We start from the raw sequence: 25,149 nt of genomic DNA, 5'->3' as shown, positions 1-25,149 counted from the left end.
GTGCCTTGGACTTTTGATGTGTTCATTAAATAGTAGCTCCTAAAGGAGTGGGCTTAGTTTCACAGAGGTGTTGTGAGGATTCAAGAAGATCAGGCTTATGAAGTGACCAGCAATTCCCAGCTCACAGGAGGGTGCAGATGTAACTCATGCTCATTACTCTCCAGGAGCAGTTGTAAAGTATTCTTCGCCTGAGGTTGGGCAAAATTCAATGCTGGATGATTCCGATCCTTCAGGACACACGTCCTCTTAGAGCTTACCTGGCTCCCCTCAGCCAGGACCAGCTTCTGCCTGGGGTCCAGAGCATGTGGGCAGTGTTAGGTCACCTCATGATGGGTGGCCAGGGGCCCCAGCACCCTCTTTGCAGCCACCATCCCTCCTGGGGATAGTAATTCCTCATTCATAACAGATATGCTTTTGCCTTGTGAACACAAATAGCATGCCTCACTGAATTAAACAAACATTTCACTGTCTTTGCAGACCATGAAATTACTCACATTTTAATCTACTTGTTATTAAGAAATGAGGCTTCTAATTTAATAGGTTCCACAAAAGTAAGTAATTCATAAACACATTTTCAAACTCTGAAGGCAGATGAAAGAGTGAAATGATGTGTTAGGAAAAATCTGCCTGAGTCACAGTTTGGGGTTTCAGGGTGTGAGGACTTTCGTGCTCTCCCCAGCAGATTGGGGCTGTACTTGGACTGCTTTGTAAAGCAGAGCCTCCTCTGGGGGTGCCAGGCTCCTGTCCTCTGAGTCATACAAGATGAATTCTTCATGCTTTTAGAGAAAATGCCAGCTGGACCAAAATATGAACCTACAAATATATATGTTCCGATCCTTGTCTCAATACCAAATGAGAGACTTCCGGTAAGGACATTATAAGATTCAGAAGGAAGACATGCTATTGTATTCTTCCCATTATCTCATTATGTGGCAGAAATATCATCAATATCTGCTGAGCGGCTGAAGATACCTGCTATCAGAGAGGCATGAAATGCCCATGCATGAGTCCATGGGGGGTGATGGGGGGCCACGGGGCGTGTTTAGGCTTCTCTGACCCCTGTAGATTGCTGCGTTGAGGGCTTGTGGGTTTGTTCACGGAATTAATTGCCAAGGGGAATTTCAGTCTATTTTTAAGATTTAATTTACAAATATGAAATACACATATCTTAATGGTGCAGCTTGATGATTCTGTGCCTATCTGTGCAGCCATCACTGAATACTTAGGTGATGCCTGTCACCTCAGAAAGTTGTCAGGTTCCTTTGCTGTCAATACCACCACTCCACCCTCCCAGGTAGCTACTACTTTGCCGTCTATCACTAGCATTCTTGAACTTTGGGATTATATAGTATATATTCCCTTGTGTTTGATTTCCTTTGTTTGATTCAATGATTTTCAGATCAACCCATCTTGTCGCATGGATCACTAGTGTCTTCCTTTTTCTGGCTCCGTACTATTCCAGGGTGTGGACACCCCCTAGTTTGTTTATCCAATCACCAGCTGGTGAACTTTTGGTCTCTTTTAGAATTTTTGTCTATTGTGAATAAAGCTGATGTAAACATTCTTGTACAAGAATGTTGTTCTTGTACAGAATGTGTTCTGGGGACATACACATTCATTTCTAGGAGTGGTAGTGCTGGGTCATACGGTAAGTACGTGATTCGCTTTATAGAAACTTCCAAAGAGTTTCCCCAAATGGTCACACCATTTGACATGTCATCAGTTCCAGTTGTGCCACACCCTTGACAAGCCAAGTCCTGCCATTTGAAAGATCAATGGAGAGTCTGTTTCCTATGTTTACTTCACGTGCCTGAAGAACACACTTGTCATTCATGGGAAGCCTCCTGTATGCCTAGTAAATATTTTTACTTTAAATGTTACAACAACCCTACCAAGGGAGTAGTTTAATTTTCCATTTACAGAGGAAGAAAGTTGAAATTCGTACATCCTCACAGCTAGTAATGCTTCTCACCAGGACTCGGCCAGCATTCTTACCTCTGCGGTGGAGTGGCCAAGGACCTCAAAGAGCACTTTTCCCTTCCTCTTCAATTTGCTGATCCAGAGTAGGGAGTGAGACATGAGGACTTGTGTGAGGCCACAGATTTAAAACCTATTTATAAAGCAGTTCAGCCTCATTTCTCTCTGTAGTCAGACATCGAATGAGGTAACCTGTCTCTAAAACCTGCAGAAAAAAAGGCATAATTTACATGGCTTATTTCTTTCCAACCTGTGTAAACATAGACTCCAGTTTCCACTATCACATTGAAATTTTGTTTTGCCACTGTGGGAGGTAACTAAACAAAAAGATAAAGAGAGAAAAAGAGAAAGGAAAAAATGAGATGACTTTGTGTAAAAATACCTTGAAAATTCCCACATGGGCACTTCTGGAGAGGGTGGCTTCCACATTGGTTTAAAGAACCAGGAGGAGAGTCGTGAACAAGTGGGCTGGGAAGGCTCAAATTTTCCCAAATCAGCAGTTGTAATTCAGGTCAGTAGGTAGAGTCTGCTTCCTGAAAACGGTGCATTTGTCAGGCTTCTCCAGAGAAACAGAAGAAACAGGAAATATATAAAAAGATTTATCATAAGGAACTGGTTCATGAGATGATGGAAGCTAACAATCTGCTGTCCACAGGGTGGAGCCCAGGAAAGCCAGTGGTGTAGTTCAGTCGGAGTCTGAAGGCCTGGGAAACAGGAGAGCTATTGGTGTAAGTATCCATCCTGAGGGCAACCAATGCCAGAGGTCCACCAGACAGACAGAGATGGGATAAATTCTCTCTTCTTCCACCTTTCGTTGTACTCAGGGATTGGACAGTTCCCACCCACACTGGGGAGGGCAATCTGCTCTACTGAGTCCACAGACTCAAATGCTAATCTCATCCAGAAACATCCTCACAGACACACCCAGAAATAATGTTTAACCAGATACCTTGGTATCCCTTGGCCCAGTCAATGTGACACATGAAATTAACCATCATTAATAAATTCTGCAGCTGGTATGACTCGATGAGGCAATGTTACCCTTCTAAGATATATTTGGTTTTCTAGATTATTTGGTTTTGGTCAAGGCAATATATGATACAATTTGTTTTCTTTTGTTTTGTTTTTGTCATCTGTTTGTTTAGGGAGAGAGTGTGTGTGACAGAGCGAGCATTCTGGTAGGGGGAGGGGGAGGGGCAGAGGGAGAGGGAAAATCCTAAGCAGGTTCCATGTGCAACTCAGACTCCAACATGGGGCTCCATCTCATGATCCTGAGATCATGGCCTGAGCCAAAGTCAAGAGTCAAATGCTTAACCAACTGAGCCATCCAGGGGCCCCAATTTGTTTTCTTAAATCATCGGGGGAAATCTGACTTTCTTCAACAACCACTAGGAATCAGGCACTTTCACATATCCTCTCATTTAATCTCCAGCCTGACCCTCTCTGTAAGAGAACGATTTTTATCTTTATTTCTTGGAGGAGGAAGTCCAGGCTCAGAGAGGTTAAATAATTTTTTTCATAGTCACACGGCAGGGGCTAAAATTTCATTCAGGTCATGTCTGATTTCAAAGCTAGAACTCAGCTCACTATACTACACTATCTTTCCAAAACAGAAGTTTTTATAACACATTTAGATAAATTAAGGTTATTTACTTTAAAAATACGATTGTTTCAAAAGCCACAATTATCCTTCATGTATGATATGAATCAATGTTGGACAAAAATTATACTTAATTCTCTCTGGATAACATTTATGATTTTTATGAGATACTCTCTTCCACAGAAGAACATGAGCCTATGGACTCAAGAACTTGAAAAACAGTATTAGTTTAATTAGAAAATGAATCAAATTACTGTTCACTACAATTCTAAACAAAACTCCAAAACTTCAATTGCCTGTGTTCCAACTAATCAGGGTCCTCCATTAACCAGACCTGTTTTATGCCCTCAATGGCAAATTACAAAAAGGAAAGGAAAAGACTTGTTTATAAATCTCAGCTCCTAGAAGGTATCAGGATTTGTCCATGTCCAGCTTCTATACCTTCTAAATCTACCTGAATAATCTTATAATTGGCATTTAAGAATGATGGCCGGGAATTCCTGCTGAACCCCCTGTCCTCGAAGAAAGATTCCACTGTGTTCATTCCTCTGTTCTTACAAGGACAGGAGAATGGACTAGTTCATTTCAGAAATGTTTTCAGTCACAGGGATCAAAAAGGATTTCTTACTTAACTCTCAGTTACTCAGAACCTAAAATTCATCAAACTACCCCATTGCCCAAACATCTCTCTTAATCAAGCTTTTGCTGTGCTCCTAGACTTGCTGGTTGTTGTTGTTGTTGTTGTTTTTAATCAAATGCATCATTCTGGTAACACTGACAAATATGGAGGAGAAGTCTGGGGCGAATTGTGAGCTGAGCAGATCTGGGCACATAAACCAGTGCCTCTGCAGGTCCTCGTGGAAGAGAGGTTGGGAAGAAGCCAAATGCAGCACCTATTAGCTTTCCAGGATTATTTACCTGGCATTTGCACTAGTTATTTTCAAGATGGGGAAGCATGCATCCTCACACCACAAGTTTGTGGTGAGCTGCCTCCAAATCTCCCCTTTGCCACCGAAGGGGACAGAGCCGGGCTGCCCGCCCATGCTGGTGATGGCTCATCCTCAGGGAGCCCAAAGTCAGATATTCTGTTCCTAGGAGACTGGCTTTGTGTTGTTTGCTACTGCTGTTTGTTTTATCATTTGAAACACTAAATTTGTTCATTTCTAATTTGTAAAGCAAAGGAGGTATTTTGGTTCAGATCCCCTGAGGAACGAAGGCAGAAAGGAGGAAATGGGAAACAGGTGAATCTCATACACTAAAAACAAACATAATCGTGTGAATCCAGGCTCAGGGCATGTGCACGATGCAGAGAGCTACTGACCAGGCAGTGCCCTTGGAATAATTAAAATCTATGGCTTATTATATTTCTCGGTGAAGAAGATTCACCCAGGGACTCGGGCATCTTGGGAAGTTTTATCCTGGCTTTCAGGCCAACTGAATAATTTAGTGGAGTCCTAAAACAGTAAGTTACTGATGCTTTTGCAGCAAATTCAGCAAAGCTGCAAATATTCTTTGAGTACCTGCTGTGTGCCAGGCTGGGCTCTGGGACGACAAGACGGAAGGCACAGGTTCAGTCCCTAGCCCCAGGTGACCAGTATAGGAGTGCAGCGACACTTGTTGGGCAGGGCTCACCAGTCCCAGAGAACTGACCTTGCAAATGCCTTATCCCCATGTGGTGACTTCAGGGCACCTCACAGAGCTAGCTCACAGGCTCCGAGGAGGTGCCAGGCAAAGGATGGGGCCAGACCATTTTACAGATGTGGATAAGAAACAACACTGAAACCACATGGGAAATCAGGACCCTTGGCACCACTGGTAGCAGTATAAATTTATACTGGCCTTTCCAAATGTGTGACATTTTGGTAGTATTTAATGGAATTAAGTGTGCCCAGACTTAGGACCAAGTCATCTGACTCCTGCCCACAGATCGCAGAGCAATTCTTGCTGATTTTATAAGGGATTCTGTGTTGGATTTCGTGTTGGCATTGGGTGGGAAAAGTGAGTGGATGATTACCTTGTGTCCGCCGTTAGGGCTGTGGACAGGTGACAGGTGATGGGCACCTACTATGGAATACTTTGAAATTTGGAGGAGGAACAAACAAAATGTGCCTAGAGCTATATGCAGAGAATGACACAGAAAAAAAAATAACCCTAAGACAATTTAAGGGCAGAATGAGAATTATAGCACCATACCAATTGTGTAAATTCAAAACACGCACTCACAAAAACGTGCACATTTAAAGATAACTATATTTGGGAATCAGGATGAAGGGGAAAAAATAAAATAAGTACCTGTATGAACCAATGTTGATAATACTGAAGATTGTTATAACACCGAAGGTGGAAGATTAACTCAACTTTCTTTACCAAAGGGTGCTGTGGAAAGGAGACAAAATTTGAAGATGTAGCCCCATCTTCAGCATGATTCAATTAGTATGCAAACTATTTCTGTAGAGGTGTCCTTCCAGGGCAATTGCTGATATTCTGTTCCTGTCCTGCTGAACTCTATGGTGATCCTCCTTGTATAAAGAATTCAGAGTAGACTGGATTATACAGACCTCTGTGGCCCAAAACAACCTGTGCCATGGGTTGGTCACAGCTTGGCTGGGGCTGTGCTCCACCTGGGATACTCCAGGACCCAGCCTCCAACAGTCACAGCACTGGTCTCTGTGGCAGAAGAAAGGAGACCTCAGGTAAATTGCACACTGGTTCTCAAGACCTCCAACCAAAAGTGACACTTAGCACTTTCACTTATATTCCATTGGCATTAGCAAGTCCCGTGGCCAAGTCCACCCGGAGAATGACTGGAACAATGACAGCCAAGAATATTTGCTGGGAGCACTAACATTTACCCTCCTCGTCTTCAGATAACACTCCCCTCAGATTTCTCCCAGTTGGCTCTCTTGAGCTGTGTGACCTTGGACAAGTTACTTAGCTTTTTCACGCCTCCGTTTCTTTTCTGTAGTTGGGAGTTCTGAGACCTATCCCATGAACTTTCTGTCAGCACACGTAAGGGGGGGCAGTGAATGTGTATAGCAAAGGGTCCGGCAGCCAGGAAGCCCTCAGCACAGTGTAGTCATTGTTGTCGTTCTGAACACCCCTACTCTCACTTCCTCTTCCTAGCCCTCCTTCAGATCCGTCCTCCACACTAGCCCTGCCTTGATCCTTAAACATGGCTTTGCTCATATCCCGACTGAGGCCAAAAGCATACTTTTGCTCCCTGTTGGTGTAGTAGTTGCCTCGACTGCTGCCTGTGGTAGCTAGCATTCCTGTTTTGGGTGCCACCCTCCATCTGAGCTTGCAAGCTCACTGCCCTGCATCCTAATCTGTAAGCAAGGTGAGTTACTCAATCCTCATTCATTGCATGCATTTTCCAAGGAATTTCAAGGAATGGGAACATCTTTCTTCACCCATCCATTCATTCATTTAATGAATGCTTGGTCTACAGCAGACATCATTCCAGGGGTTGAAGATATAGAAATGAAGACAGAGAACATATAGTCCTCATGGAGCCTATAGGAGATGTGCTAAGATACCTAAGATGGCTCAAATTAGTGATGTGTGCCATCGAGACCACTTCATACGGTGAGAGGATAGAGTGTCTGAGTGGGTCAGCTAGGCTAGTCAGGGAAGGCTGAATGATCAAGTGAAGAGGAGAAACCTCATAAATATCCGGGAGAAGAGCATTCCAGAGACACAGTGACAAATCTCATGTCAAGTAACGGAGGAGAAGGCTGGAGTGAGTTCAGCTCAGTGGACAAGGAGAAAGTGGGAGAGTAGAGCAGGGGGGAAGAACTCAGGGACAGGTCATTTACAAGAATGTAGGAAAATGAAAAGCCTTTTGAAGGTTTACTGCTTTTGCCCTTCTATGCAAGGCATGTGTCTTCAATATACACATAATCAGATTTAATCACTGTCTGGGTCCAATTGAAAAACACTTCACAAGACCTTGCCTGATCTTTATCTCTCCTCTTCCCCATCTCCCATTAAAAGTAGTTTTTTTCCACCTTTAAACTTACAAGATAACTTACCCACCCCAAGGATTTGCATCCTTTCACCTGGAGGAACACCTGCCCTGTGGCTCGGGGATTTCAGTTCCACAAAATGAAATGGGTAGTATTAACAGATACCCAGCATTAGTAGTATTGATATCTCCTTATAACTTTACTCCAGAGTCATATAGGACGAGCTTCAGAAAAGCAGACAAAAATACGCCTAGAAAATGGAACAAGTCATCCAATGTCTTTGGTACAAAGAGATGGAACAAGAAAATTACTTTGATCTGGATAATTCTTTTACAGAATATTTCAGCCAGACCCCTTGTCATATTCTCCGTAAGCCTTTACCCTGTCCTGTATTTCTGAGTATTAAGCTGGGTAATAAAGTCCGGCTAAGACAATAGCAGCTATATGGTTTTCAGTTGCTCTGATGTCTTTCCTTTGTGGCTGTGTGAGTGAGACAGGGTCCTTTTCCAAACACAAGGAAAACAAAACAAAGAGAACCCAGTAAAATGAAATCATCCTGGGCATTGTCAGGCCTGCCTCTAAAAATCACTTCATTTTTTTCTCATGTATTTTGCTACCTTTCTAATCTTAATTAATGACCATAGAAAGCTTTGGAATTTGTTGTTCTGTTTCTCTGGTCACATTGTGCCTGGGGTCCAGCTCCCGTACCCAAGCATATAGTTGTTATTGCTTATTAATATTCACCGAACATCTGCCCTGCACTTAGATGCCACTGGGACACCAGAATTAGCTACAGTCACTCTCCAGTGTATTCCTCTGAGCATGACAGGACTCAAAGCGAAGGAGGAGTTTATTTCTGGAAAACAAGGGTGACATCGTGACACAGGCTTGTGGGGCACTGTGTGCCAAGCTGGCTTTGATATTTGTGGATCTTATGATATTTCCAGGTAAGCAATTTGGTTTTGTTTGGTTTCAGAGGGAGGTATGAAGTGGTGGGCAGAAAGGAGGGGAGGGTGGATGGCATGTGAATCACGGAGGGCACATTCTCTTAGGCTGCAGAGGGAATGTTCTCTAACCTTGCTGAGAAATAAGCCTTGATGAATGAATCTATGAATTTAGTTGAATTGTGTCTTGACAGTGAGGATGCTGGGAGCGAATGAATGAATGAATGAGAGAATGCAAAGGAGAAGGATGGAGGAATAAACACAGGCTCTTTGGCAGCACACAGAACCAGGGGTAGGAACAAGATGCAGGGGCCTCAGAGTGGAGGTTATAGTTTGAAGAGATACAAGATAATAACAAAAAGGCCAAGAAGGAGGAAAATTTTGTTTTTTATAAAGTTTGCTTTTAGGGAATTAGGATTTTCAGAGAAATCGCAGATATTAAGTGCGCAAGTTCAATGAGTTTTGACAAAGGTATACATGCATGGAAATCACATTCCTATCAAGATATAGAATATTCCCCCTGCCCAGGAAATCTCCCCCATGTCCCTGACTGGTCAATCCCTACTCTCCATCTCGTTCCCCACCTCAGAGGACACTGCTGTCCTGGGTTCTATCTCTGTAACTCATTTTTTCCTGTTCCTGAACTTTACATAAATGCAATCACATAGAATATTTGACATCTTTTATGTTTGCCTTCTTTCCCACAGGTCTATTTTTTTAAAGATTTTATTTAGTTATTCATGAGAGACACAGAGAGAGGCAGAGAGAGAGAGACAGAGACAGGAGAAGCAGGCTCTATGCAAGAAGTTCAATGTGGGACTCGATCCAGGGTCTCTGGGATCACGCCCTGAGCCAAAGGCATATGCTCAACCACTGAGTCACCCAGGCGTCCCAGCACAGAAGGTCTTTGAGCTCAAATATGTTGCTATTTGGATTGTTTCTTTTTTTGTCTGGATGGCATTTCATTGTACAGCTCTACTGCACTTTTTAAAAAATATTTTATTTATTTATTCATGAGAGACACAGAGAGAGAGAGAGAGAGAGAGAGGCAGAGACACAGGCAGAGGGAGAAGCAGGCTCCATGCAGGGAGCCCGATGTGGGACTCGATCCCGGGACTCCAAGATCACGCCCTGGGCTGAAGACAGGCGCTAAACCGCTGAGCCACCCAGGGATCCCCTCTACTGCACTTTTAAAATTTATTCTTCTTTCCATGGCCACTTCACAGCCCAGTTTTGGCTACTATTAAGAAAGCCACTGTGAGCATTCTTATATAAGTCTCCTTAAATTTTTATTTTTTTGGTATGTGATTTTATTTATTTCTCTTGGGCAATACCTAGAAGCAACATTGCTGGGTATAAAATAGTTATATTCTTAGTGTTATAAGAAACTGGCCGTATCATTTTACACCTCAACCAGCAATGTGTGAGGGTTCTGGCTGCTTTGTGTCTACCAACTCTGATATTGTCAATCTCCTCCCAAGGGCTTTTTTTTTTTTTTTTTTTTTTTTGGCATTTTATTGATGTTTTTCCATCTTACTATTAAGGTGTTATGAGTTCTTTATGTATTATGCATATAACTCCTTTGTCAACTATTTCTAAGAGGAATATTTTCTTGATGGTTTAGGGCCTGCCAATTCATTTTCTTCATGATTATTTCTTGTTGAGTAGAAGTTTTAAATTTAAGTCCAATTTATCGTTTTTTTCTTCTATAATTTATACTTTTTAGGTCCAGTCTAAGAAATCTTTGCTTGCTTCAAGCCCAAAAGACTCCTATGTTTTCTTCTACAGTCTTGTAGATTTGGCTTTTATGTCTAGGTCTTAATTAACTTAGGGTATAAAAGGTATAATCATGTGGTGCCTACCTGGCTCAGTTGGGTAAGCAGCTGACTCTGATTTCAGCTCAAGTAATGATCTTGGGGTCCTGGGATGGAGTCCTATGAGGACTCTGCAATCAGTGGGGAGTCTGCTTGAGGATTCTCACTCTCTCCTTCTTCCCCCTGCAACTCATACACATGTTCTCTCTCAAATCAATCAATCAATCAATCAATCAATCAATCTTTTAAAAAGCTACAATCATGAAGTAGGAGTTAAGGTTTCTTTTTTTTCCCAAATTGATTTCCAATTGTTCTGACACCACTGTGGGAAGACTTCTTCCATTGCATCACTTCTTTGGAGCCTGTAAGGCCAGCATTTGATGAGGAAAAAGTCATTGGTGATCCCAAAGGAAAAAAAATGGGGAGTCTGGAGAGATGCCAATAAAAGAGGAAGGAAGGGCCTTTACAAGACAGGAGAGGATCTTAAAACAGATAGAAGCCAGATTATAGAGGCTAAGTACAGGGAGCAGATACAATGGCGAGAGTAGGAATGGATCATGTATCTAAGGGGTTCGGCTACGAAGACAAGGGTAAGAAAGGGACAGTAATTCTCAACAATCATTTCTAGGTCAAGAGATCGGAAAAATATTTATTAGCAGGCAATGGGCTAGGGAAATAATAATGTTAAGTTGGAAATGTAGAGGCTTTGGGTGGAGAAAGGCTCAAATGATATCCATTTGTGGAGACTTTGCCACTCCCAGAGTGGCACTACAGTGAACTCAGAGAGACATACTGGGAAATATACATTTATGTGCCAATATCTATTCACTATATAAGAACTGACTGCTGAAAGTGCAGTATGTAGAAGTAAAGCACTGAGTTTAAACGGCTAGTCTGCCAGATGGGCTGAGAGCCGATCACCCAGGAGCCGCCATGTCCATGCCTTTGTGAAGAGGCTCTTCATGCTCCCCTTGGGCCAGAGGAATGGTTGAATGACTCTTCCCTCAACCATTTCACTTTATGGGAGGAGGAAGACAGACCAGAAGTTAGCTATCAGCACCTGCTTTTCTACATGAAAGTTTTTCTTAAACATCTAAATGGATGAGGAGGATGAGGTAGCTATTTTACTTTATATGCTATAGACTCTAGCTGCTCTCCTAATCCCACAAGAAAGAGTTTAAGGGCCTATTACAATTTGTTTTCCAAAGGAAAGAACAACAATGTTTACTAATTATTAACTGTATGCCAGGCAGGAGTGTTAGATACCGTTGTACAGGTTGTGCACTATACAACTGCATTACACCAGGAGACACTATTCCTATCCTAGCTTGGTGTTGTGAAGTATGGTGGCCTTGATGAAAAATGTTACTCTATGGTTTTTACACAAGCAAGCTTACTTAGCCTTTGCAACCACCCTATTGGATTGGCATTATTATGTTCATTCTGTAGATGAGAAAATCGAGGCTCAGAGAGGTAAAGCCCCTTGCCCAAGGACATTCAGCTAGTAAGTAGCAGGGATATAATTTGTAGACCTATTGATTCCAAAACATCACTTCTCAGTGAACTTAAAATATTGGCAAAGTTCACCTTTAGAAGGCAAGTAAGTAGACTATTTGAAGTCTACTTGCCTTCTACTATTTGAAGAAACCAGCAACCTTCTGGGAAGATGTGAAATGAAAAAGGCCACTGGAGTGAAAGTCAAAGGCAACAGAGGACTAGGAACTGCCAGGGTGGCTAGAGAGAGATGGAGGGAAATTCTAGATTGGCAGAAGCTGGAAGAGCAGATGGCCCAGCAACCCAAGCACACCCACCCATGTGGCAGAGAAAAGAGCCAACTACAAAACACCAAAACTGGTCCAGCCATGAGTGGCTTGGGAAAACCCCAGATGGGCTGATCCACTGGCTTAGGGGTAAGGAGGGCTAAATAGGGCTGTCCCAGTGCTCAGAAACTGAAGCAGAAATGCTCAGTGCTTGCTGGGAACCTACTGTGTTCTCACAGGAAGGCAGTTCGGCTCAGAGGCAATAATGAATGCTTACAATTAGGGTCAAATTCTGATTCCCACATTTACCAGGTGTGAGACAAAAGGCAAGTAACCTATCTATTTCTAATCTGTAAAATGAGATTATAGTACCAACTGGAAAAATTGTTCTGATGATTAAATTAGGTAATGTAACTTGCGTGCATAGTCAGCATTTAATAAATGTCAGTTACTCTGCGACTCAGGGCATATAAGATGAGACATGATCACAGCGATAACAGTCCACTTATCAAACCTTTGAAGCTCCCAGTTCAGAGGCCACTGTATTGGCTTGTGTCATCCTTCAGCCCCAGCACCGGGGAAGATGTGGGAGCTCAGCTGTTGCCTTACTCCACCGCAGGCTACTTATGCTCCTTTTCATTTTTTTCCTTATCTGTTCCCACTCTCTCTCTCTCTTTCCCCAGAACACCATGCCCATCAGAACAGCACCCTGCAGTGGCCGCAGTGACAAGCAGAGCTACGTCGTCTGTACTACTGGTCTGAGCGATTCCAACTGCAAGCTCCTGGAAGGGAGGGGTTGGGGCTTGTTCAGTTTTGCATCTTCAGAATTGGAACCTAAATCCCGTCCCTACATGTTGACTCGATGCATGGCCAGTAAGTGCAAAAAAAAAAAAATAATAACTTGTCTGGCCCCCGCACTTCAGACAGGATATGGACGTGGGGCTGGCAAGTTTCCATGGATGTGGATGAAGAGGGTCTGCTGGCCAGAGTGCTGTGGTAGGGTGAGAACCCTGGATTTAGCTGTGGGCTTCAGAACCAGACTTTCATTGCAAGCTGTCCCTGGTGGGTGCTTTATGCGTGCTTCAAAACCATAAACTGGATGAGCAGATGCCTGGTAGTAGCGGGCTGCTTGTTTTCAGGGGGGTAGACGTGCCCAGTGGGCACCTGAAGCATGCATTGCCCATCGCACACGAGTTTTTCTGTCAGGCACAGAAATAAACCTTTCCTTTTCCTGGGCAGTAAAAGAACAGAGCTTTGAAAAGCCATGGAAAAACAAATTAAACAGTGCCACACTACGGAGTATCCTCTCTCTCCTCTCTTCTCGTAAAACCAAGTGAGACTGTTACTCCATTTGAATGAGTCCTGGTCAGTAGCAATGGGACTAGGAAACCCTTGAGGGAAGAGGTCAGACTCACAAGGTTAAACTATAAAACTTAGAGGATATCTTCCAATTAGGAAAGAGGTAGGAAATGAAGAATGCTTTTGGATTTCCAGTAAATGTAATGCTAAAATATTTGGCCATTTGTCTATTGCCATGTATCAATCCAATTAACCTTGCGCCATGCGCCCAACTGCATTCAGTGATCCTGATGTGTTACAAATCAATATAAAATATCCCACTGCTGATGGGGATCCTCAGGAACAGAGAAAGTCCAGCTTTTGAGTTTCAGAGTTTTGAAAATGAGTGAAATTCACCTCTCGAGTTATGAAGGTAGTGATAGTCTATGATTTGGTTGCAAACAAACAGGACTTTCATTTTACCGGCAACATAAATTTGTCAAAATCATCAGCATGTAGGACTTTGGATTCTGATTAGCAGTGATAATGGGAAATGATTTCTAATATTCTGCAGTTGAAATGACCCATTAGTAATGAAATAAAATTGGTACACTGAAATGTTTTCTTAAGGAAAGGTTATTTTTTGCATAATGTCCGCTGGATTTTATTATTTTTTCAATTGCTTTATAAATAGAGAAACAGATGTTTCTCTTACAGCAACTCCGCTTTCTTCAAATTACCTTTGCTGTAAAGGTAAGAAGTGTAAAGGGCAAGTTGAATCTATCATTAATCTTGCGTTTGCTGTGTTCGAACAATTGCCAAAGTTGATTTTGTAAGTATTTTATTATCAAAATAAGACATGGGGGCGGGGGGTGGGTGGATTGCCAAAATATCCCAGTGAGTATTAGGTTTTTGTTTTATTTCAACTTGATTTATCTATCAACTCATTTTTTGTCTTACTATGTATGTAACAGGGACATTTCTCATTATTCACTGAATTGGTAACTCTTCCCCAAGAAAAATATGACCATGGCTGAAATTATTATTATATCCACTTTCAAGGTTTTACATATAAAACTCATTAAAATTTTGGCAAGATAGGACAGCATCCAGAAGAAATTCAATTTGGTATTTCTGTTTCAATTAAATATGATTCTAGCAGGTTATCAGCAATCCTCAACCAAAACCAAACTGAAGACTTTGAAAAATAGTTCCTAATTTACATCTGTGAAGAGAATAGGAAGTGGTTCCCACTTATGTTTTCCAAAGTCACTGGAAAATAAAAAAAATAAACCTATTATATTCATGTTACTTATTACAGGCTTAGGCAGGAAACAGCAGAGGTCAACTTTTTCTTTATAAAATAGTATCCTGTAACTTTAAAACCTGACTGTTACCACTTATGGAAAATAAGATATTTTCCTGACATGGTTTATAATTTAAGTATATGTTAGAGTTGAAATGATTTGAGGTTCTGAGATAAATCATTGCAGCTCTGGCTTAGTAATAAAAGGCATTTATTGAATTAGGTGGATAACTAGTGCTAGTGAGTCCGCCTTTGAACAACAGAAATGCCAGAGCACATTTACGGAGGGGGGGGGGGGGGGAGAATGTGCCAGAGGAAGGAAGCACTTATCTCCATGAGCAATCAGTGATGAAGATCCAGAGAAGGCCCAGGGCAGGAAGTGAGAAGGGGTCAGACCAAGGTTGTGCACTGCTGTGCTGATGTTCCCTGGCTCAGTGACTCATAACATGCAAGGCTCTCCATGCCAGGGCCTTGTGCGGCACGGCGTCTGCTGGCGGGAGACCCTAGAGACCAAGAACCTTACCTGGGAAAGCACATTACACATTACAGTGTTCTAGAACAAATACGTACTGAGGACTTATGTTGTTTGACATTATAAGAGGTAAAAGAAGAATTTCTGACCTATAGGAGCTTACAACTGAGTCAGGCAAAGAACACAACATGAGAGGATCAGTAACACAAGATCTGATGTGGCAAATGCCTGAGTGATAAAGACCTGAATTACAACCAGAATTCAGAAGAACAGGGAGAGGGAGGAAGGGAAGGAGCAAGCAGACATTAACCAGCGTGACATAAAAACATTCCTTACCTGCAATACGGTGATGGCATCCAGGTGCGGGAATTAGCTGCTTAAAACAGTAGATGGGCTTTCCTAGGGTTGAGACTAAGTCTTTTTTTTCCTCCCCTTATGTCTATGTTCAGCCTGTGATTCAATACCTGACACAAAGCAGTGCTGTGAACATCTGCAACTGGAGAATGAACGCATGGGTGCATGTGGATAGACGGTTGATGACCAGTGGTGCGCAAGGGATTAGACTGGAAGGGGAGAGATGGGGCGGGCACACCTGAAAGAGGATTTATTTTTTTCCTTTTTTTTTTTTTGTTGTTTTAAGATTTTATTTATTTATTCATGAGAGACACAGAGAGAGGCAGAGACACAGGAAGAGGGAGAAGCAGGCTCCCTGTGGGGAGCCCGATGTGGGACTCGATCCTAGGACCCCAGGGTCATAACCTGAGCCCAAAGGCAGACACTTAACCACTGAGCCACGTATGTGCCCCTGAAGGAGGATTTCTAAGCAGAGAAAATCCAAGAGGAGAGGTGAGGCCTTAATAGGAGCTACATGCTGCAGGGGAGGGCCAAGGTTGGATGGGGTAGAGGCGGTTGGAAGCCTGGCCAAGGACAGATTGTGAAAGGCTGTGACCCTCTGTGTCACCATGATCAATTACATCCCTCCTTAGGACTTGCTGTGATCTGTCATCCCTCCTCAGTGCTCCTCTGAGCCCTAGGCTGGGCTTTGCTCCCCGCAGCCCTGGCCTGCTTGCTGCCTACACTCATCCTACACCCCTACCCCCCCGGGCCTGCCATGGCTTACCTGCCAGTTCTTCCCACTGCCCCAGAAACTGTGCCTGGGTGGAGACGGGTCCGACACGGCGCCCCTGCAGTCTTAGCACCAACCAACAGCAGTTGAGTGAACTAATGGAGAAAGTGAGGGCATTCTACTGGCATTTTTGAATGAGGGAAGGGTGTAACTGGAGCATGCTTCTCGGAGGTGTACTGAAGGAGGGGACAGGTGGTGTCAAGGAGGAGAACCATGAAGGTGGGTGTCCATGGCACTAGTCGTAGAGAGACCGAGGCCAAGATGGCATGGGCATAGGGCTAGGCAGCGGGGCTGGGGATGATGCACAGAGTGCGGGCTCGACACAGAGGGAGAATCAACAGGACTCCAAGCCTGAGCATGATGACATTGGCCCACATACGAGGCCCAGGTAGTCAGCCCGATGGCAGTGGTGAGCAAGAGGGGAGGAGAGCAAATGGAAGCCATAGGAGCCTGGGGAATCTGGGCAGGAGAAGGAGAGGGTCAAAGCTGGAAAGAGCAGAAGGGACTTGAACAGTCTGATAGAATGTACCGTGTATCAGCAGGTGCACAGGGAGGGACAGGCCTTCCAGGTGGAGGGGCAGGATGGGGACCACATGTCCTAGAGGTCATATAGCCAGAGCCCCAACCGGGTGAGAAAGAGAGCTCACCAGCCCTTCCACACAGAAGCAGCCCAAAGTGTCCCCCAACCCAAAAGGAAAGCTGTCTTCCCAGTCAAGAAAGAATGGAAGGCTTATCCTGGTCTCCACATCTTAAGAGGAAACAATAAATAGCTATAATTTCCAAAAGCTTGTTTCTCTTAAGGGAATATACACAAGCATTTCTAAGCCAATGTATCATTGGTTCGCTGAGTTTCTGCTAGAAAATGGAGCAGAGAAAACCCAGTGGGTTTATTTTTAGTTCTTACAGGGATGAACGACCATCCCCTGTAGTTTAATGATTATTTGAGTATCCCTTTTGGCAGCAACCTGCAAAATCAATCTATGGTTAGCGCAGCTTAGCCTGTTCAAAAGTGATCGTTTTAACTTATATTGCAGGAGGCGGGAAGCAATGGACTGGCACTAGGGAAGGGGAGCTGGTCTCAGAGCCCAAGGAGTAAAGGTTTCAGCCATGCTTGGATGTCATCTCGTTTTGGACTCCGAGAAGGGCAGGCATTCTCTCTGTAACTCCATTTATCCATCTGTGAAATGGAACACCCACTGGCTGGCTCATGTTTCCCTCCCAGAGAAAGCCCGATGATGCATATATCCTAAAGGAGGGTTCTTTGTGTCCAGAGCTTAAAAAGAAGGTCATAGAACTGCATGGACTCACATAAAAAGATGTCCAGGATACCTGAGAGGAAAAACAAGTTGTAAAACAGTACACACACACACACACACACACACACTATGATTCATTTTTTTAAAATAATGGTAATAATTATGTAGATATTGATGTGTGCATAAAAACCCAGGAAAGTTGGAAAGTCTACATAAAATAGCAACTGGTTATTTCTGGGATATGTGATTACAGGGAACATTTGCTTTTATTTCTCATATTCTTACCATTTGCATTTTTATAAACTTGCGTTTCTTTCAAAGTCGGAAAAGGAATGTGACGCAAATGGAAGCATATAAATGAAGAAGGTTCTCCACCTGTGGAAGCCCATTTTCTCCATCAGTTAATGGATCCTCTTAGCCACATGCTGTACCGTCTCTGGAAAAACTCTGACGCTGCTAGGGCTGCAAGACCTCATGTGGCCTCTGCCCCTGACGATTTACTGTGAATGGTCCTCACACCAACTGGCTATCAGAGACCTGCTGACATCAGCTCATGCAAGATGGTCATGCTCAGCTTTAGTTGGTTCATGTTTTAAAGCCCAACGAAATTTTCTCTGACAGAAAAGTGTCTCCTCACTAGGAATGAGCAAATATTTTGAAAAACACATTTCTGTGCCTACAAATGGCTGAAGAGCAAACTATCAAGGGGCTTTAAAAAAAAAAAAAAACAAACCTCCAAATGTTTAAAAATTAGGATCTGTCAAAATTTGTGTTTCTTCAAAAAGGAGGTAAGGGGCATGGCAGCGGCAGGCATGGGTTAGGACACCTGGGGCCCTGGTTGGGAAGGGCACTTGGAGGGCCTGGGCCTGCCCAAACTCAGCTTGATGCATAGTGTGGCTCTGTTGGGAGTTGGGGTACAGTATAAAATTAGGGCACCTTTGCTTGCCAATTACTGCTGACCAAAGTGAATTCTGATGTGTGGTAACTAGGCTGTAACTTTTAGGATACTTAGGAGGATGATAAAAACACACTCATATACACCTTGGGCTGTGGATGTGCTGGAAGGAGTGGCAGGAAACTCCCTCCCAAAATCCAAGCCCAGTTTGCTATATTAAAATATTTGAATCCAGCTGTTAACCTGGATTCACAGTATTTAAAATTCTGGGTATTTCTCTTATGTTTCATTTAGTTTGACTCACCAAGGAGCACTGTATCTTCCGATGTCCATGTTCTTCCTAGGCTCCAAAAAGTTTGATGCTCACAATATCTTTCTTTCTTTTTTTTTTTTAATTTATTTATTTATGATAGTCACAGAGAGAGAGAGGCAGAGACACAGGCAGAGGGAGAAGCAGGCTCCATGCACCGGGAGCCCGATGTGGGATTCGATCCCGGGTCTCCAGGATCGTGCCCTGGGCCAAAGGCAGGCGCTAAACCGCTGCGCCACCCAGGGATCCCTCACAATATCTTTCTTTGGAAATCTCGTGAACCTCCATAAAGCATTAATAAGAGCTGGTGATCTTCACAGGAGCCCCTACGAAGGTCTGTTTCCTGGTAGATTTAGTGTAAATTGTTTACCAAAAATGAGCTTTGTCGAAGTAGATGGACATCTCTCTCGGCCGCCAGTGTCCTCGTTCCAGAGAGACAATACTGTCAAAGTGTGGGATCTTCTAGCACAGAGCCACTGACCATCTGCTGTCCGAGTCCAGGCTCAGAGGACTACCTGATGCAGAGGTGATTTGCAGCATGTCCAAGAGAGAGGAGAGAGAATGTCATGGTGTCCACAAAGAGATGGAGGCTGGAAACTGTGGAGGGGCTCACCACATGTCACACAGTTTGTCATTCACAGGCCGGGAATGGAGCCGACCCATGCCCTCTTGGTCAGCATTCTTTCCCCTTCTCCCAACTGCCTGCTTACCAGGGGCACAGCTTGCCAACTCTCTCAAGGTACACTCGCATCTTGACAAGTCCCTTCTGACACACAAAAATTTAACTCTAAAGACTGATGCGATTTAAAAAAAAAAAAAACTGATGCAACCGTGGGAATTTCATATCAAGGTGAAATTTCGCAGGGAGATATTTGGGCCTCAGACCTTTTGGCACTCTTCCAAGTCACTGCCCTGCCGTGATTACTCCATTTGCCTTGCTTTTCCTTGGGAAATCCTTTCTTGATTTTTAGCTCTATTAGCCTTGAATGAGACACCTTTTATGTGGGCTTTCCAAGTCCTAGACTATATATTCCTTTTTTTTTTTATTAATTGATAAGAAGGTCCAATACTGTTTATGTTGCCTTTATCTTGTTCCAAGTATGGATTTTTTTCCCCATCACCAAAACCATATGTTCAAGACAGTGATGTGTTGGAGCTAACCCCTGCCCGCTTAGCAGAGCCAAGTCCGCATCCTCCCCCAACTCCTCTTCAGTGACTTCTCACTGGTATCTCAATATTGGACACGGAGAGAATATTTACATCGTAGAATGAGGCAAACACTAAAATTGAGGATTATTTTTTTCTCCAGAGAGCCTGTTTACCAGCATACAATTGGTGCTAAGTATGCGTTTTTCTACTCTAGCAAGACACTTTATTCATTTGGTAAACTATTACCCACTTGTGCTTGATACATGATAAATACATAATAGATGTTTGTAAAGGAACAAATGAATGAATGGATGGATGATGGATGGGTCTCTTCCAGATAGATTCAGTGTTCCATGCTAGTTTTTGAGACTCAGCTGGTCACTGAAACTTAGTAATTTTGGATTCTCTATCTCTTTTTGATTTTTACCTCATATTCATCTTAGTCCCTCAAATGCCAGTCCATGATGTGGGAACTTTTCTACAGATTTGTTCTTTTCTACAGAACTGTTCTTCAGACAAGAGAAAAATCAAACATGTCCTCCACTAAAATGAGGAAGTATGATTTAATTATGATAAAAAGTAATTTTAATTTTTATGGTGCAATATTAAGGAAAATTTATTTATATATATTATTAAAAGTAATTTTTATTTTTAAAAGCAGGAGCAAGTCCCAACTATAAACTGTCTGACGTACAGTCTCATTAGTACTTTGCCTCTCTGATTACTAGCTCCAAAAAATCATAACGAGTTGCTTTTAAAATTGATGCTCAAATTCAATATGATTGTTGCTTTGCATCTTGTTCCAGTAAAGTATCTTGTTGGTTTGCTTTTTGGGAGCCAAGTAAAGCAGCTCCTGACAAGCTTTGCTTGGAATTTTTGCTTTGGAAAATCGTGTGAATATTTATATAGAGGCTTTAAGCTGCAGGGAATTTAAGCAGCTTAGAAGAATTTTTGCAAAGTTTTTAAAGCAGGGAGTCACTCTAAACTCATAAATACGAATACATTCACGTCAAACTTGAAATTTGTGAGTGCTTCCTATTATTATTGTGTTGGGCCTGGGCCCACACAGCCTTTTGAGCATTTCTGAAGTAACTTGACATAGCAGTTTCCACTTACACAAAGTATTCTATTCCGTATTATCTGCACTAATAAGTTTGGTATGTCTGCTAAAATTCATTAATAAATGTTCAACATTTTGGTTTTGGCTTTTCATAAACACTTGTCAAACTCAGGCAAAAAATTATAGACCTGATATCATCTCATATGTAACTTAACCCCAAACTTCTGTTGCCCTTGGTTGAATCTTACAAAGAGTATATTGAGTAAAGGAAGTTAGAAACGAAAGTTTATGGGGAAGCCTGGGTGGCTCAGTGGTTGAGTGTCTCCCTTCCGCTCAGGGCGCGATCCTGGGTCCAGGGATCCAGTCCCACATCAGGCTCCCTGCGAGGAGCCTGCTTCTCCCTCTATGTCTCTGCCTCTCTCTGTGTGTTTCTCATGAATAAATAAAATCTTAAAAAAAAAAAGAAAAGTTTATGGACCATATTATTCATTTATATAAAGTTCAAAAACAGGCAAAATAAACCCATGGTGTTAGAAGCCCACATAGTGGTGACCCTTCTGGGGGTCAGTAACAGGAAGTGACAGAGGAGGCTTCCCTGGCTGCTGGAAATGTTCTGTTTCTTGAAATGAACAGGTATGTTCACTGTATAAAAAATATATCAAACTGTGCTTATGGTTTGGGCACTTTTCTGTATGTAACTTCTATTTCAGTACCGAGTTTATTTTTTTAAAATGAACTTTTCCTGATTCTCTTTGGAATTCTAAAGCATTTCAAAGAGTGAATCTAAGTAGACAAGAGTGGCTTCCCAGAGGGTGTTACCTAACCAAGGTCAATGACCGGAAGGAAGCAGATCCCTGTGCAAAGAAAGACTTGGCCTTACATACAAGCTGCATAATTTGCCTTTCTGAAAGAACTTTCCCTTCCTGCGGTTCCACAATTTCTTTCAAGAGACAATTTCGTGTTCTTCCAAGCAAGAGGTTGTATTGTGAGTAAGAACCAAACATTGTCTTTCAGCTCCTTTAACACGTGATTGGAAACTCAGAAAGACTTTTAGGGGTCATGGAGATAGCTCTGTGACAGCCTCAGAGAATCCCATTCTGGCATCTTTTCTCCCATCCTAAAATCTGCTCAGGAAAGCTGAGCTAATTAGAAGTGGCCAGCTAGCGTTTTGTCAATAAATTGCTTGGCTCAGCAGACAGTTAATGCAATGCCAGATCAATAGGGACTCTGAAAATTATTTCTTCATTTCCCTCTATGGCAAGTAGAAGCCCATGAAGGACTGAATGTCAACCTTCCGTCAAAGAAGCACAGAGCATTTACACCTGACATGAGAAGTTACGAGGGAGCAAATGTAAATAGTTTCAAGCTTCTTCTTGACGTAATGTCAGATTTTTGTTTTGAAACGGAGTAGGCACTAAGAAGATTTTGTAAGAAAGAGCCATTCTTTCTCAACCAGAAGCTCTTTGCTTTCCTGGAGAGGCCACTGGAAATGGCAACCACACTGTCACTCAGGGTGACTCGCTGAAATCACAGCTTTTAGGAGATGATGAGTAGTTATCTTTTATGATCTTACATAATAAAGGAAAAATTAAAAGAATATTGAATGATAAGAGGAAACTTTTTTGGAGGAAAGATATTTTTATGTGACCTTCTAATAATTCATATTGCATGCTGTTCATTTTCTAATTTTATGGCTATATAGAGTCAACATGAAGCTCTTTTCTGGATTCTGGGATCTCACAGAGGCCTATGGCACCAGTGTTCACTGGGACCTGGTGGCAAAGGCTTTGAGCTCTGGGAAGCAGTGTTGCAGATACTAAATGGGGAACAACATACTTCCTAAAATAATAACACTCCAGCCAGTTAAGAAGCCCAGCAGGAAGTATGATGGCTGTTTTGATTTTTGAGAAGGGAGGGAATCATAGAGTAACATTATAGAGTCTCAGAGTTCTTTCCCTTCTGTGATTAACTTCAAACTGATAACTGCAATGGATTTTTGTTCCCACGTACAGTTTGCGAACTCCTGTTCTGAATGTCAGATGTAGAAAGACATCTATACCTCAGGAGCAATTCATGCTCTATTTATTTCCTTGGAACCTCCTACCTCCTGGCAGCACAGCAACATTTCCCTAGGGGTAAGCAATCTGGAACCAGAAAGTGTTTTTTTCTTTCTTTTTTCCTTTTTTCTTTTTTTTTTGGGGGGGGGAGATAAAATGACTACAAAATTCCTCTATCTCTGAAGATAAAAGTAAATTTAATCACAATGCCATCAGTTCAGCAACAACAAAATGGCAAAACTATCATGTCATCCAAACTTCCCATGCAGGCTCGTTTTTTCCCATTGGCTTTTATTCTCTAAAAAGAATAAAATGGAATCCTAATGGAATATTGGCTCACTGGGAATGAATTCTCCGCATTCCCCATTTGTTTGTTTTTCCCAAATTACTAAAGACAGTGTAATGCTACATTCCACCAGAGGGAATGGTCTTTTGTGTTGGTTGGTAGGTTTTCAAGGATGTGCATCATGTGAGCAACTGACTCTACACCCTTGTAGAGAGTCAGAGATCTCCATGGCAGAGGGCCCCAAGATGAGGACAATGATCAGACTTAACTATTGCTTTTCACCCTCCATGGTTTTGATGACATTCTTCCCCTGACATTCCGCACTGCCTCCGCGCCTCTATTCCAGCACAGACTGTGTTCTTGTGCATGCTCTCTTCTCTGCCCCAAACATTCCCTGTCACACTTCCCCCAGCTGGTCGTTTCCAAGTCCAGTTCTCAACTTAAATACCACCTTCTTTTGGAAGCCCGTCTTGACCCACCTCGGGGAAATCCATGGCAACACATCCTGTAATCTGGTCCACCTCTCCCTCGGGTTGTACTTGCCTCTTTATGGAATTGAAGCAGTCTTCTGTTGTAATTGGAATGTAAGGGCCATGAAGTCTCAGGCTATCCCTCTTTGTTCCCTGTCCTATCCCAGGACCTGGCGCGGTGCCCGCTCCGAGGCAGACACTTGGCAGAGATTTGCCCACACGTACGTTTCCTCCATCCCTGCGTGAGGCTGGCCTTCCCGTACAAGCCAATACCATCAGAACACTGTACCGGCACCAGTTGCAGGCTGGCCAAGGATTACTTGACAGACGTCTGCTGCCCTTTTCTTTCTTTCTTTCTATTTTTTCTTAAAGATTTTATTTATTTATTTGAGATAGAGAGCAGGTGAGAGAGATAGAGAGAGAGCACAGGAGCAGGGGAGAGAGGAGAAGGAGAAGGCGAAGCAGACTTTCTGCTGAGCAGGGAGCCCGATGCGGGGCTCGATCTCAGGACCCGGGGATTGTGACCTGAGCCAAAGGCAGACACCCAACCAACTGAGCCACCCAGGTACCCCCAAAGACTAATTTTTATATTAGCGGAGGAGGAACACCAAATGGTTCTGGGCACCTAGGGGAAGAGGCAAGGGGAGCTCTGAGGAAGGAGAGGTAGAGATGTGGTGCACAAAAGATAAATGATTGTCTAATTGTTGTCTGGCCAGCCAATTAACATGAAGGACACAAGTTATATAAATTCACTAATTTTACTTTATCAGAAATTATTATTTCATGAATTTAAAACCCAAATTTAATCAACAGTAGAACAAATAGAGTCGTTAGGGCAGAACTGGCCTTGTGTGAAAGATAAAATTTGAAGAAGATTCTGGTACCTTTGGTTTAGGTTCATATTCAGTCACCTCAAAAAATTATTAAATTATTTTGAAAAGGGCAGCAGGGTGGGGCACTTGGGTGGCTCAGTGGGTTAAGCATCTGCCTTTAGTTCATATCATGATCCCAGAGCCCTGGGGTGGAGCCCCACATCAGGCTCTCTGCTCAGCGGGGAGTCTGCTTCTCCCTCTGTCCCTCCCCCTGCTTGTGTTTTCTTTCTCTCTCTCTCTCTCTCTCTCTCACTCTCAAATAAATAAATAAATAAAACCTTTTAAAAAAGTAGTCTTTGAATCCTTTACTCATTCCAAAAAATGCATCACTTGTTTAAAAATCATGATCTCTTCTAAGGATGCTCATCGTATTAGAATTGGAGTGACATAATGGATTATGCAGCCTCCTTTTCTGGATACAAATATGATGATATCACTCCCTCATGCAGCATCTTTCCCTTCTAGAACCCTTCACCTGGAGGAGCAGGATCTTTGACTAGGCTCTCCACTGTGCTGCTTGCTCTGGACTCTTTGTCACCTCGGGCCACATTC

At 42.8% G+C, this 25,149-nt stretch overlaps 1 long non-coding RNA gene across 2 annotated transcripts; it reads left to right on the top strand.

Annotated features, from left to right (window-relative positions):
* Window positions 1–1,569: 1,569 nt before the first annotated feature.
* Window positions 1,570–13,937, top strand: LOC140634983 (uncharacterized). Of its 2 annotated transcripts, XR_012032314.1 has the most exons (4): window positions 1,573–1,648; window positions 2,633–2,705; window positions 8,309–8,489; window positions 12,744–13,937. It is a non-coding gene; the product is annotated as an uncharacterized lncRNA (long non-coding RNA). The 2 variants fall into 2 exon arrangements; XR_012032315.1 differs by lacking the exon at window positions 2,633–2,705 and having other exon boundaries at window positions 1,570–1,648.
* The last annotated feature ends 11,212 nt before the right edge of the window (window positions 13,938–25,149 follow it).

This window comes from Canis lupus, chromosome 6 (genome assembly GCF_048164855.1).
Source record: "Canis lupus baileyi chromosome 6, mCanLup2.hap1, whole genome shotgun sequence".
Taxonomy (NCBI): domain Eukaryota; kingdom Metazoa; phylum Chordata; class Mammalia; order Carnivora; family Canidae; genus Canis; species Canis lupus.
The sequence above is the reverse complement of the archived record's forward strand: the minus strand, read 5'-3'. Positions and strand labels throughout refer to the sequence as shown.